Source organism: Barbus barbus (assembly GCF_936440315.1).
Source record: "Barbus barbus genome assembly, chromosome: 31".
In the NCBI taxonomy this organism is placed as follows: domain Eukaryota; kingdom Metazoa; phylum Chordata; class Actinopteri; order Cypriniformes; family Cyprinidae; genus Barbus; species Barbus barbus.
In genome coordinates this window covers 25,059,364-25,075,504 of record NC_136759.1, presented here as the reverse complement: position 1 = coordinate 25,075,504, position 16,141 = coordinate 25,059,364, and positions in this window count along the sequence as shown.

Below are 16,141 nucleotides of genomic sequence, written 5' to 3'. Positions count from 1 at the left end.
GAACATGGTCCAGAAGCGCTGTCGTCTCCTGTTGGCCAAGGCTCATTTAAAGGGATCATATGATGCTATTTTAAAGATCATTATTTAGTGTATTTGGTGTAACAGAATATGTTGACATGCTTTAATGTTCAAAAAACACATTATTTTTCAAATACTGTACATTAATATAATTTAAGGGGAAGTCGTGGCCTAATGGTTAGAGAGTCGAACTCGTAATCCAAAGGTTGTGGGTTTGAGTCTCGGGCCGGCAGGGATCGTAGGTGGGGGCAGTGAATGTACAGCGCTCTCTCCACCCTCAATACCACGACTGAGGTGCCCTTGAGCGAGGCACCGAACCCCCAACTGCTCCCTGGGCGCCGCAGCATAAATGGCTGCCCACTGCCCAAATATAAAGACAGATACAGTGACAGACATAGTGATGATGTTCATATATATTTGCAGTACACAAGCCACAGTTAAGACAGCTGACTCCACTGTGATGTAACCCTGTCTCTCTCTCTCACACACACACGTGCGCACACACGATACACAAAACTCTGCATTTGAACAGCCAATAGCAAATATTTAAACTAATAACAAAACATACTTACAGTTGCTGATTCAGAAGTGCCAGATTGTCATAGCAAAGTCAGAATTACCTCCTCTCCTAGGTTCATGAAACTGTTGTGCATTAAATGCGTTGCACAAATTCAAACATTTGGGTTGTGCTGTTCTGTTGTAAGTAATCTACTTTAGGAAGACCAAATATAGTGCTTTTGCTTTCACCTAGAAACACACAGCTTCTCCCTGACGTGGCTGCATCAACATTACTGCGGTTACTGAAACCACACCTTCTTTCTTTGCGTACACATTTGGGCGGCATTACGCAAATATTTTCACATCGTGATGTAGACATCAGAATCAGAATCAGAAAGAGCTTTATTGCCAAGTGTGTTTGCACACACAAGGAATTTGTCTTGGTGTTAGGAGCTTCCAGTACAGAAAGTACAAACATAGTGCAGACAACATATAATTAAGGTGATAAAGAACACTAATAATGAAGAGAATAGACAATAATTAAGAATAACAATAGTAATAAAGAATAAAAATATACAGAAAAGAGACATGACCATAGACAGATCTGTGAATGGTCATGTGTCCTATGTACAGATGAAGGTTTGATGAGTTATTTACAGATGTACAGTACCGGGGTGTGTTATGTGTTGTTCAGGTGGGATATGGCCTGGGGGGAAAAACTGTTATTGTGTCTGGCTGTTCTGGTGCTCAGTGATCTGTAGCGCCGGCCAGAGGGCAACAGTACAAAGAGAGAGTGAGCTGGGTGTGAGGGGTCCAGAGTGACTTTCTTAGCCCTTTTCCTCACTCTGGAGGTGTAAAGTTATTGGAGGCTGGGCAGAGGGGCACCGATAATCCTCTCAGCAGTCCTAACTGACATCCTACTGATGTCTGTTTTGGTAGCTGAATCAAATCAAACAGTTATAGAAGAACATAGGACAGACTCGATGATGGCAGAGTAGAACTGTTGCAGCAGCTCCTGAGGCAGGTTGAACTTCCTTAGCTGGTGGAGGAAATACAGCCTCTGCTGGGCCTTTTTCGCAATAGAGTTGTCCCACTTCAGGTCCTGGGAGATGGTGGTTCCCAGGAATCTGAATGACTCCACTGCAGTCACAGTTCTGTTCATGATGGTAAGTGGGGGGAGAGCAGGGGGGGGTTCCTCCTGAAGTCCACTATCATCTCCACAGTTTTGAGCGTGTTAAGCTACAGGTTGTTAAGACTGCACCAGACAGCCAGCTGCTCAACCTCCTGTCTGTAAGCAGACTCGTCACCGTCCTTGATGAGGCCTATGACTGTAGTGTCATCCGCAAACTTCAGGAGCTTGACAGAGGGGTCCTTTGAAGTACAGTCATTCGTGTAGAGGGAGAAGAGCAGTGGGGAGAGAACGCAACCCTGAGGGGCACCAGTGCTGATGGCGAGAGTCCTGCATGTGAGTTTGCCCAGCCTCACTAGCTGCTGCCTGTCTGTCAGGAAGCTGGTGATCCACTGACAGATGGAGGAGGGCACAGAGAGCCGTCTCAGTTTGTCTGAGAGAAGGTCAGGTATGATGGTATTGAAGGCCGAGCTGAAGTCCACAAAAAGATCCTTGCATAATTCCCAGGTTTGTCGAGGTGTTGCAGGATGTAATGCAGTCCCATATTGACAGCATCATCCACAGAACTGTTTGCTCTGTAAGCAAACTCAAGAGGATCCAGCAAGGGTCTAGTGATGTCCTTCAGGTAGGCCAGGACCAGTCTTTCAAGTGACTTAATGACCACAGACGTGATTGCGACAGGTCTGTAGTCATTAAGTCCAGTGATTTTGAGCTTTTTGGGGACGGGAATGATGGTGGACCGTTTGAAGCAGCAGGGAACTTCGCACAGCTCCAGAGATCTGTTGAAGATCTGTGTAAAGATGGGGGCCAATTGGTCAGTACAGACTTTTAGACAGGCAGGTGAAATAACGTCTGGTCCTGAAGCTTTCCTAGATTTCTGTTTTCTGAAGACCCGGTTCACATCCTCTACAGAGACTTTAAACGCAGGTAGAATGGTGGGGGAGGGAGTAAGGGGGGTAGGTGAATGTGTGAAGTGCAGATCAGAGCGGGTGCTGGGTGTCAGTGTGGCCTTTTCAAATCGGCAGTAAAACACATTGAGATCGTCAGCCAGTTGTTGATTCTCCACAGACTGTGGGGGTGGTGTCTTGTACATGGTGATGTTCCTCAGACCAGTCCATACTGACGCTGGATCGTTTTTTGCTGAAAGTTCTTTTTTCAACTTCTCAGAGTAGTAATTTTTAGCCACTCTGATCTCCTTTGTTAGTCTGTTCCTGGCCTGGTTATACAAGATTTTATCCCCACTTCTGTAAGCGTCCTCTTTGGCCTGACGAAGCTGTTTGAGTTTCCCAGTAAACCACGGTTTAATCATTATTGAATGATAAGAATGTCCTGGTGGGGATGTATATATCCTCACAGAAACTGATATATGATGTTACAGTCTCTGTGAGCTCATCCAGATCGGTGGCAGCAGCTTCAAAAACACTCAAATCAGTGAGGTCAAAACAAGCTTTTAAATCTTGCTCTGCTTCATTAGTCCATCTTTTAACAGTTCTTAATACAGGTTTAGAAGATTTAAGTTTTTGCCTATAGGTCGGTATGAGATGAACCAAACAGTGATCAGAGAGCCCCAGAGCTGCCCGTGGGACAGAGTGATATGCATCTTTAATTATTTTGTAACAATGATCACAATATATTATGGTCTCTGGTGGGACATGTGCTGTCTGTATTTTGGCAGTTTGCGGGAGAGATTTGCTTTATTAAAATCTCCAAAAATGATTAAAAGAGAGTCCGGGTACCTTTGCTCTGTTTCAGATATTTGTTCGGCCAGCTGTTGCAATGCGGTGCTCACGCACGCGTCTGGAGACACATACACATTCACGAGAATGAAGGAGGAAAACTCTCGAGGCAAATAGAACGGTTTACAGTTTACGGAGAAGGCCTCCAAATTAGGAGAACACATCTTCAGAGTTGTTACATCTGAACACCAACCTTCATTTATGTAGAAACATAGTCCACCACCTCTCGTTTTCCCCGTTAGCTCTGTGATGCGATCTGATCTGAACAGCTGATATCCCGGCAAATGAAGCACATTATCCGGGATGGTTTCACTCAGCCAGGTTTCAGTGAAGCACAATGCAGCAGAGTTTGAAAAGTCCTTATTTGTGCGGGTGAGGAGTAGTAGTTCACCCATTTTGTTAGGAAGGGATCGGAGATTCGCTAGATGAATGCTTGGGAGCGCAGTTCGGAAGCTGCGTTCGCGGAGCTTAACCAGCGCTTCCCCCTTTTCCGTCTGAGCGCGTGTTTGACTAGGACCACTGCCCCTCCGACCAAAACATCCAACAAAGCGTCTGAATAATCAAAAAACGGAAAAAAAAATTGTCCGTAGTGTGTTGCCTTATGTCCAGTAGTTCGTCTCTGGTAAAACTGACAGTAAGAGAATGACTAAACAGAACAAACAAACAAAAACATTAAAAGAACGGGAGCGTTCCACACCACAGCAGCCATACGCGGCGCCATCTCAAGAGTACACGTGGGGGTATGTTTGAATGAGCTGTTTTGGGGGTTTTATAAAGAATATCTCTTTGGTTTTAAAACTTTAGTCTTTGCAACTTTAGAGATCTTACCTATGCACAATTAGCTTTTAACACTCCAAAGAGAAAGGAAAACTTGAAATCGCATCATATGACCCCTTTAAAATTTACTTTTTCAAAAGTGGAAAAGTGTTCTATGGTCAGACGAGTCCAAATTTGACTTTCTTGTTGGAAATCACAGACGCCGTGCCCTCCGGGCTGAAGAGGAGGGAGACCTTCCAGTGTGTATTTAGTTTTCAGTTCAAAAGCCAGCATCTCTGATGGTATGGGGTTGTAAAAGAGCATACCTTATGGGCAGCTTGTATGTTTTGGAAGGCACTATGAATGCTGAAAGGTATATAAAAGGTTTTAGAGCAACATATGCTCCCCTCCAGACGATGTCTATTTCAGGGAAGGTCTTGTGTATTTCAGCAGGACAATGCAAAACTACATACTGCAGTTATTACAACAGCATGACTTCATACTAGAAGAGTCCGGGTGCTGAATTAGCCTGCCTGCAGTCCAGATTTGGCGCATCATTAAATGAAAAGTCACATCATTAAATAAAAATGGATGTCAAAGACGACCACAAACTCTTCAGCAGTTGGAATCCTATATCAGGCAAAACTTTGATCAAATACCAACACCAAAACTCCAGAAACTCATAACCTCGATGCCCAGACATCTTCAAACTGTTTGAAAAGAAAAGGAGATGCTACACCATGGTAAACATGCCCCCGTCCCAAATATTTTGAGACTTGTAGCAGGCATCAAATTTGAAATGAGCAAAATTTTAAATTGTATACATAAAATTGTAAAATTTCCCAGTTTAAACATTTATGTTATCTATGTTCTATTGTGAATAAAATATTGGCTCATGTGATTTGAAATTCTTTTGTTTTCATTTTATTCAAAAAAAAAAAAATAAAAAAAAAATGCCCCAACATTTCCAGAATTCGGGTTATAATTCATATGATGTAATTCATCCTCATGTGGCCTAATTTGACTTTGATAAACATGGTCATTAAAGGTTGTTAATTATGTTTCCACTCTCAAATATTTCCCTACTCTTTGTACCCTGAAGGCTTCTCTGTCCAGAGCTGCTCTCAGTGGAATCCTGTAATGACAACACTTTAATGAAACCCCACTGACCATACAGTAATGGATGAAATCTTAAAAATAGAAAAAATTATTTCATCTATGATGAAAATTGTTTACTAATCGAGACAAAGCAAACACTCTATTCTAAACTACATTATCATAAATCTAATTCAAATGTTTCTTTCAAATTGCTCAAAGAGATATTAAACACCCTGAGCACATATTATACAGTGTGCTTTATTGAAAAAATGACCTTGACATCTTACTATTTGAGTTTTCAGTAGAGTAACCTCTTTAAGTTTTAAATTTTGCAATATAATACAATGGTAATAAAGGTAGGTTATTTTTTCTAGACTAGACTCAAGAGTGAAATTTTAACAAGTAACCTCTATTGCCTGGACAAGGTCTTTGTACTTTCTGTCATATGCTGTACCTTCCAGCCAACGTGGCTTACATAAAATTAACCCAAAATACTTTTGTATATTTAAATGCCTCTAATCTAGTTCGAATACCTCTATGCATTGATTGTGAGTATTTGCAGTACATGTGTTGTCAGAATGATCAAGATGTTTTTGTAATTTGCTGGTGCTTTTTCTGTTTTTGTTTGTTTTCTTAAGTTGCAGCGCGTTGTGCTCTCTTGGCCACCGTAGATTTATTATTTAGCAATTCACACTCTATCAGCAGATGCCAACAAACGGCATCAGACACATTCATCACGTTTTGTCTGATCAGTTTGTAACCCCTGTTGGCACTGGCATTAAAGGGGCAGTTGTGGCCTAATGGATAGAGAGTTGGACTTGTAACCTGAGGTTGTGAGTTCGAGTCTCAGGTCCGGCAGGGATTGTAGTTGGGGGAGTGAATAACCCTCAATACCACGACTGAGGTGAGACCCTTGAGCAAGGCACCGAACCCCCTACTGCTCCCCAGGCGCCGCAGCGTTGGCTGCCCACTGCTCCGGGTGTATGTTCACTACTGGGTGTACACTTGGATGGGTTAAATCCAGAGCACACATTTCACTGCTGGTTATACGCTGTATAATTGTGTATGTGACAAATAAAAACAAATTATTAATTAAATTGTTATTATTAGTCAGTGCTTGTTTTCACGGACTGAACATGTTCAATTAGCATTTTTGGGGTTTTCTGAATGTCTGAGAAGTGACATACTGAACTCGGTCAGCTGTTGGTGTTGTTGTGTGTCTGTCAGTGTGGAGTGAACTGACCTTTCACTATAATATTCTAAATGAAACTGTTGGCTTAGTTGGCTAATAATTGATTTGGCCTTCATAACAATCATGTGTATATTTGTATTTACATCATGTATTTGAAGGGAATAGATAGATAATTTACTCCTGATTTGTATAAAACTGCTTAATAACTATATTACTTGTATTTACTTATTCATTTATTTAGAGTATTTGCTACAGGTGTCTTGAATATTTAGGTCATTGCTGTGGTAGCAAATAAAAATATTTTTAGTGCACCACCAAATGATGCAATTCAAAACATGTAATTAACATGTTTTGACTCGTTGTCACTCCTGATATTGTCCCTTGATCATTTCAGGAAAGCATCTTGACCATCACGTCTCCCAGTGGGCTAAGATAAATGTACCTTCAGGTTTAATTAGCCATTATAAACACAATTGAGACCCTCTGGTCATAAGGTCAAAATACCAGTCCCAGTGAGGCTTATGACTGATGATTTACATGAATAATATTGCATCATTATATAGATGATGACACTGACACAGACATGGGAACCATTGAGTATAATGTAATGTATTGTAAAGTAATGTAATTTATTTATTTATATATTTATGTAACTATTTGTTTTCTTTAAATGCAAATTATTGTTTAATTAATTTAAAAAAAAAGTTATTTAGAGGACAAGTCATACTATAGACTATTATACTATAGATCCACTATTGTCACGAATCCTGCCCGTGGTCTTCCGTCTGCTTGCCGGAAGAGCTACATAGCATACAAGAGCTACATAGCTACATTACGGAGCCATACCGTGTTTTTCTAAGTCTAGTCAGTCCTGTTTATTACCTGTTTAACTCATGTCTTGATTCTAGCCTGGTTTAGTTTGTCTAGTCTGTTCTTTGGCTGCCTGTCCTGGACTTTAACTTGCCTCGGATTACTCCTTCGTCTCACCCCACTCGGATACTGTTTGCCCCTCGTCTGGACTATAGCTTGTTAGCTGGATTACTCCTTCGTCGTGCCCGTCGTACCCTCCAGGCTAGACTTGCCATACCTGTTGTTGCTTTCGACCCATGCCTGTTTGACCATGTAGGGGTTGGAGAAGTCGTGAACCTGCTGGTTTGGGGTAAAGTGCGGATCGGAAACAATACTCATTTACGTGAATACTCGTTAAAAAAAAAATATATATATATATGATACATACAACTGGTGAACCAGTCAATGTAATGCATATGTCGGAATGGTCTGAATAACAATAAAATGTGACATGAATGATACTAATGTATGAAGCATATGTATGAAGCGTTGTTTGTTTACAACAAGTTGCGCCTCGCATTATGAAAACAATGTTTGGGATACCATGATCAAAACTTACCATATAGACAGTTTGATGTTGAATATTCATCCAAATGATGGTGAAAAACTAATTATTTGTGTGATAAAATAACATTTGTGTGTTTAAAATGTAAAGAAATGCTTATATTACTATACTGGCCATCGGAGTGAACCAACACCGTGACATCACACGCTGTGGTACTGCAAGATGGCGGCGGCCTTGCTCCAAAAGCTATAACAAAACAACTTTTTTTCTTTAAAATGGTAACATGAATCATGTTTGTTATATATATATATATATATATATATATATATATATATATATATATATATATATATATACACACACTCACCTAAAGGATTATTAGGAACACCTGTTCAATTTCTCATTAATGCAATTATCTAATCAACCAATCACATGGCAGTTGCTTCAATGCATTAAGGGGTGTGGTCCTGGTCAAGACAATCTCCTGAACTCCAAACTGAATGTCAGAATGGGAAAGAAAGGTGATTTAAGCAATTTTGAGCGTGGCATGGTTGTTGGTGCCAGACGGGCCGGTCTGAGTATTTCACAATCTGCTCAGTTACTGGGATTTTCACGCACAACCATTTCTAGGGTTTACAAAGAATGGTGTGAAAAGGGAAAAACATCCAGTATGCGGCAGTCCTGTGGGCGAAAATGCCTTGTTGATGCTAGAGGTCAGAGGAGAATGGGCCGACTGATTCAAGCTGATAGAAGAGCAACTTTGACTGAAATAACCACTCGTTACAACCGAGGTATGCAGCAAAGCATTTGTGAAGCCACAACACGCACAACCTTGAGGCGGATGGGCTACAACAGCAGAAGACCCCACCGGGTACCACTCATCTCCACTACAAATAGGAAAAAGAGGCTACAATTTGCACGAGCTCACCAAAATTGGACGGTTGAAGACTGGAAAAATGTTGCCTGGTCTGATGAGTCTCGATTTCTGTTGAGACATTCAGATGGTAGAGTCAGAATTTGGCGTAAACAGAATGAGAACATGGATCCATCATGCCTTGTTACCACTGTGCAGGCTGCTGGTGGTGGTGTAATGGTGTGGGGGATGTTTTCTTGGCACACTTTAGGCCCCTTAGTGCCAGTTGGGCATTGTTTAAATGCCACGGCCTACCTGAGCATTGTTTCTGACCATGTCCATCCCTTTATGACCACCATGTACCCATCCTCTGATGGCTACTTCCAGCAGGATAATGCACCATGTCACAAAGCTCGAATCATTTCAAATTGGTTTCTTGAACATGACAATGAGTTCACTGTACTAAAATGGCCCCCACAGTCACCAGAACTCAACACAATAGAGCATCTTTGGGATGTGGTGGAACGGGAGCTTCGTGCCCTGGATGTGCATCCCACAAATCTTCATCAACTGCAAGATGCTATCCTATCAATATGGGCCAACATTTCTAAAGAATGCTTTCAGCACCTTGTTGAATCAATGCCACGTAGAATTAAGGCAGTTCTGAAGGCGAAAGGGGGTCAAACACAGTATTAGTATGGTGTTCCTAATAATTCTTTAGGTGAGTGTATATATATATTTTTTTTTTTTATCAAAGTGGAAATCACTTTACTAAATAATGTAAACTTAACTGACTGCTTCACTTCCACTTTAAGGATAAAGAACAGGTGCAACAATTAAGGCAAGAGACTGCTGGGCCTGAATAACATTGACAAGACGTTATTGCCAGGGAAATTGAAGCTCTGGTGCCTACAGTTTGGTCTTCTCCCCAGAACAATGTGGCCACTCACAGTGTATAAAGGTGTGGAGAGAAGAATATCACACTATAGAGATTACTATCCCCGAACTAGAAAATATCCAAACCAAAGTAAGAGTAACAATTTAATTGATGTTCAACAAATAAAAAAACAGATAAAATACAGATAAACAATTGATAAAGCTTGGCTTATTGAATATTAGATCCCTTTCTACAAAAGCACTTTTTGTAAATTATATGATCACTGACCATAAACTAGATGTGCTTTGTTTGACAGAAACCTGGCTAAAACCAGATGACTACTTTTACTTTACTTACTTTACTTTTAGTCATTTAGCAGACGCTTTTATCCAAAGCGACTTACAAATATGAAAAAGTAACTAAAAGTTAAAACTCTGTAAATACTATCTACACACACATTTAAGAAAATACAGAAATTAAATAAAATTGACAAATGCATACAACAACATTTCAATGGTAAACATAAAATAAAAATAAAAAGCGATACTTAAATCCTTTGCCGGTGTCCCAGCCCGGTGGAGTCGCACGGTAGAGTCGATGGTCTTTACATTCTTTGGTCTTCACACTAAGATGGCTTCACATAAGGGCTGCCGCAACCGCTGCCGTGGTATAATAATCATTTTTATACCTATTTAACAAATCACTATTAGAATTCAGCTGAACCCACTTTCCTATTGATCACTAAAAATGGCCAAGCAAGTGCAGACACTGACAAGATACGCGATACAGTATGAGACAGATTTCAGCAACTCTCAACACAGTAAACAAAATTACATTACATTAAAACAATTACAATTACATTACTTTAAACGAGTCTACCCCCCAAGATTACTGTTACAAACATGAACCGCATCCAAAAGGTAAAGGGGGAGGTGTTGCTACAATTTAAAGCAATATTTTCAGTATTTCTCAGAGGTCAGGTTTCAAGTATAATTCGTTAGAAGTAATCGTGCTTCATATAACGTTATCCAAAGAAACGTGTTAATGATAAATTCCCTGTGATGTTTGTACTGGCTACTGTATACAGGCCACCAGGGCACCATACAGACTTTATTAAAGAATTTGCTGATTTTCTATCTGAGTTAGTGCTGGCTGCAGATAAAGTCCTAATTGCTGGTGATTTTAATATCCATGTTGATAATGAAAAAGATTTGTTGGGATCAGCATTTATAGACATTCTAAACTATATTGTTGTTACACAACACATGTCAGGACCTACTCATTGTCAAAAATCATACTCTAGATTTAATATGGAATTGATGTCAGTGGCGTTTAAATTTTGCAGCAGTGTGATGATATCTAAGATCATTATTTAGTGTTGTGTATATTCCATATAGCTAAAGCTGTAAAGTCAACTCCTTGTTACAAATATGTTAGAACCATCACTTCTACCACAAAAGACTGCTTTATAAATAATCTTCCTGACTTATCTCAGTTCCTCAACATATCCAATAGATCAGAACAACTTGATGATGTAACAGAAACTATGGACTCTCTATTTTCTAGCACTTTAGATACAGTTGCTCGTTTACGCTTAGGGAAGATTAAGGAAAAGAGCCCTTGGTATAATGAGAACACTCGGGCCATAAAGAGAGCAGCGTGGAAAATGGAGCGCAGCTGGAGAAAAACAAAATTTGAGTTATTTCGTATTGCTTGGCGGGAAAATACTCTCTCCTAAAGATAAAGATAAAAAATGTTTACAAGATAAAATTGTAACCATGCAGCTGTCAGCCACAATATCGCATCAGATAGTACGCTATAGATCCCCTGAGGAACAATTCCACTCATTCTCTTCCACTGGAAATGAAGAATTGTATAAACTTAAATCATCTAAACCAACAACCTGTATGTTAGACCCTGTTCCATCTAAGCTCCTAAAAGAGGTGCTTCCAGAAGTAATAGATCCTCTTCTGAAAATTGTTAACTCATCATTGTCATTAGGATATGCCCCAAAAACCGGAGGACCACGTGACACTTTCAAGAGCCAAGTCACACATTAGCTGAGCTCCGTGTATACTACCGTCTTTTACTGTTGTTCGTCTTTTTTTTTTTTTACATTCAGGGTAGTTTTTTCATTTGTCTTTGGTCTGGAGATGTCACACAGTCGGAAACTTGCTTATCTTTCACCATCATCCTCGCCAATTAATAAGAAAACTAAACCAACAGCTGCGGCGGAACAAGCCGACATTGAAGACAATATGGCGGTCACTATAAAGCGATTTGAGGACATTTTGAAGGCTGAATTAGCAACAATCCGCACCAAATTTGCCTTTCACATGACTAAAATCCAGAATATATGCTCTAAAGTTGACTTTTTGGTCAGGGAACAGAGAGAGCAGAAAAAAGTGATCGGCGAACACACTGGCCATCTGGATGCCCTCGAGCAGCAGATGACTCATTTACAAGTCCGCAGCAGATGCAGTAATCTCCGCCTGCTGGGACTACCTGAAGTGGTCAAGAAGGATGACCCGATCGGCTTTCTGAAATGGTCACTGCCGATCTGTATCCCATCACTTGCGGGCAGAGATATCGAGATTGAACGTGCTCATCGAGTTTACTCCAGAGCTTCAACGGATCACTCTAAACCGCAAGTGTTTCTCTTCAAACTGTTACACTGCAACGACAGGAATTTGATTCTAAATGAAGCAAAACGTTGCGGTTCTGTGAAAGCGGGTGATGGTGCGATGTTAAACTTCTTCCCCGACTTCTCTCCCACGACGGCAAAGAAGCAGAGTCCCTTCAGTACAATACGGACGGAATTGAAATAGGCAGATCTGCAGACCTTTCTTCAGTATCCTGCTACGCTGAAGATCGTCATGAAACACGGCGAGACCAAACTAATGCACTCACCGGATGAAGCGCATCAATTCCTGAGCTGCATTCCCGCTCCTCATTCTCCTGGGATGGACATGGCATAAGGGTTTGATAATACCGAGTGACTCGACTTCTGATTTACTATTCTAGAACTTCATGTGTCAATTGGCTACTGGCAGTCCTTCATATAAGCTAGGAAACTTGGTATCACTAATGTACAGTTTTCAATGTACATGATACAATTATTTATGTTCGTTTTATCACACGTGTGATTTCAAAGTTATTCTGTTCTCTTATAATAGGGCTAATGGTGGTGTTCTAAAGAATGGTACTGGCTGTCATGTTACTGTCACTGATTAAGACAGGGGAGGGCGGCAGGCTGGGGTTTTTACCCCAGTCTGTAAAAGTTTTATGGGGGTTTTTTTTTATGTTAATGGATTTTTAAGGAATTGAGTTAATACATTTGCAGTGGTATAACTTTCTCTCATTTGTTCAGTTCACTTATTTGTTTGATAGTAATGACTGAAATTAATATAATAAGTTGTAATGTCAATGGTTTAAATGGCCCCCAAAAACGTACAAGTTTTTTACTACTACTGTGACGAAAAAAGGTTGACATTGCTTTGATCCATATAGCTCATTTGTGGAAGGATGATGTTCATAGATGCAATAATAAATATTACGAGGTGGTCTCTTTTGCTGCGACTGACAATAAAACTAAAGGTGTTTTGATAACTGTTTGAAGAAATTTAAATATTCTTTAGACAGAAATGGTGATAATGCTGACAGAATTGCCTGTACATCCCTTGTGAAAAGTAATTCTCCCTGATCCTAACTGATAATTCTGTTGTTTCTGCTTCAGTTGTTTGCTCTTTTCTCCTCGTACAATCATGCAGACCATTGTCTAAGGATATCAGTGGTGACTTACAAACTTTGTTTTCTGATCAGATTTGGGAGAGAATCACATCATCCTTCGAAGAACCCAGATCATCGGATGATCCATTTGTAATTGCTGCATAGACTTTGTCTGTTACCTTTGGGGCACTTCTGTGTGCATGTATTGCCTTTCCCAAATTGCAGTTCATGTATGTCCACGGGGTGCACTCGGTGCATGTGTTTTTTCTTGTTTGTTTCTTCTTTTTAATGTGCAGTTTTTATATCACAATATGTTTTTTTTTTTTTTTTTTGCCTTTAAATAAAATAAAAAAATAATTGTTCACAAAAAAAGGATATGTCCCAAAAACCTTCAAACTGGCTGTTATTAAGACTCTCATTAAAAAACACTGCTAAATTCTGAAAAAAACAGAGGTGTTAATTATTGGACCAAAATCTTTTGGATGTAATAACCTAGATCACTGTCTAATACTTGATGGCTGCTCTGTAAATTCTTCTTCATCAGCTAGGAACCTAGGCGTACTTTTTGATAGCAATCTTTCCTTCGAAAAACATGTTTCTAACATTTGTAAAACTGCATTTTTCCATCTTAAAAATATATCTAAATTACTTGTAGTCATTTAGCAGACGCTTTACAACCTATTATGACCTAAATCATGAAAGAGAGGCTAGATTATTGTAATGCTTTATTGGGTGGCTGCTCTGCACGTTTAATAAACAAACTCCAGCTGGTTCAAAATGCAGCAGCTAGAGTTCTTACTAGAACCAGGAAGTATGACCATATTAGCTCAGTTCTGTCAACACTGCACTGGCTCCCTATAAACATCATATACATTTTAAGATCTTGCTAATTACCTATAAGGCCCTGAATGGTTCGGCTCTTCAGTATGTAACTGAGCTCTTATCACACTATAGTCCTTCACGTCCACTGCGATCTCAAAACTCTGGCCATTTGATAATACCTAGAATATCAAAATCAACTGCGGGCGGGAGATCGTTTTCCTATTTAGCGCCCAAAATCTGGAACAATCTACCTAACGCTGTTCGGGAAGCAGACACACTCTGCCAGTTTAAATCTAGATTAAAGACCCATCTCTTTAACCTGGCTGACACATACTACACTATTACATTTCTATAATTCAAATCCGTTTGGATTCAAACAATTCAAAGGATTGTTAGGCTGCATTAATTAGGTCATCTGGAACCTGGAACACTTCCCAAAACACCCAATGTACTTGTTACATCATTATAAGAAAGGTATCTACGCTAATATTAGTCTGTTTCTTTCTTATTCCGAGGTCACCATAGCCACCCAGATCCAAACTGTATCTAGATCAGACGGTCACTGCAGCCACCTGGATCCAGTCCATATCCAGATCAGATGGTGGATCAGCACCTAGAGATGACTTCTACAGCCCTGAACGTCAGCGGAGACCAGAACAACTAGATTAGCCCGATAGACTGATCCCCAGTTAAGACCCTCCCAGATAGCAAGCACACTCGGGACGATTCTGGCCGAAATGCGGCACTGTCGGCTCAGTCTCGACATCCGTGGGAAGATGATGGGCCAGAGCCGTGCCGACTCTACAAAACACTTCTGGCTGACAGATGGCTTTTTCTATCTGGGTCGATCTCGGCTGAAAGCTGTTGTATGCGGGACAGGACCGCACTCGGTGTAGTTGTGTGTATCTACCTTCGGAATGAGTTGGTTTTGTCTCCGGCGGGCCGCTGATAGAATGAAGGAGATCAGCCGCCTGAGAGAAAGATCTGGCGGTTAATCCTGAGGAGATTTCGGCGGGCACAGTCCTCAAGAGGACTTCAGCTTCAATACTTAAAAAGTTTTTGCAGTAAAAAGCTGCAAAAAGTACGTTATTAGGTAACTTATTTAATATTCAATCTCGTGTTTTTTGATGTTTTAAATGCCACAAAGAATATAGTTTTTAGATGGTTTCTATTAGAAGGTTTGCGATGATAACGTCAAACCATTCGGTCCCAAAAATAGCCTATTGAGTGTTGATGATAGGCGCGGTCTCTTTAGAAAAACAATATGTTAGCTAATTAAATTGTAATGAGTTAAATTCATTTGATTGCTAGAATTCATTCATTCGTCTTTTTCGACGAGTAGTGAATCATAGGAGTCAAACTGCGCTGCTGGCGCCATAAATATCTATACGAGTGACTCTCTGATTTGATTCACTTAACCATTCAAATGAGTCATTGGTTTGTGAATCAAACTGAGCACGCTGTTGTAGCATTATTTACACCTGCTAAGATAATTCAATATGTGCAACCTGAATTTAATAATAATATTTATTTTGTGGTAACACTGCCGTGTGGGAAGCTCTGACGCAGAAAAACACTATAGATACGTGAGAAAGCCGTAAAATGTAAGTGCATCATCTTTTATTCTTGAATGGAGGCCTAATCTGTCTGCTGCACTAGAACAGGTTCATTTTTTAGAGTAAATTAAAACTTTCAGAAGTGTATATGATGATGATGAATTAAAATCATCAAAAATAAATGATGTGATTAAAATCATACTTATTTTACTGTGGTGGGGGGATTATTATGAGAAAACAAATTTAAAAGTTTAATCTGAACACTTTATGTACGTAATCTGCCATCTTTTTTTTATTTTACTTTTTACAGAAATTCTGAGCTGCTGCATGAACTTATGCATGAACATTCATCAAACATATGAGGTGTGAATTCTGGGTCTGGTCCTAATGACTGTAAAAAACTGTAATGCTTAAGATTTAATAATTACCTTACAATATATAGCTGATGTTAATATGCTTTGACAATTTGCATTGTTAAAAGCACTATACAAATAATAGTGACTTGACTTGACTTGAAGAAAGA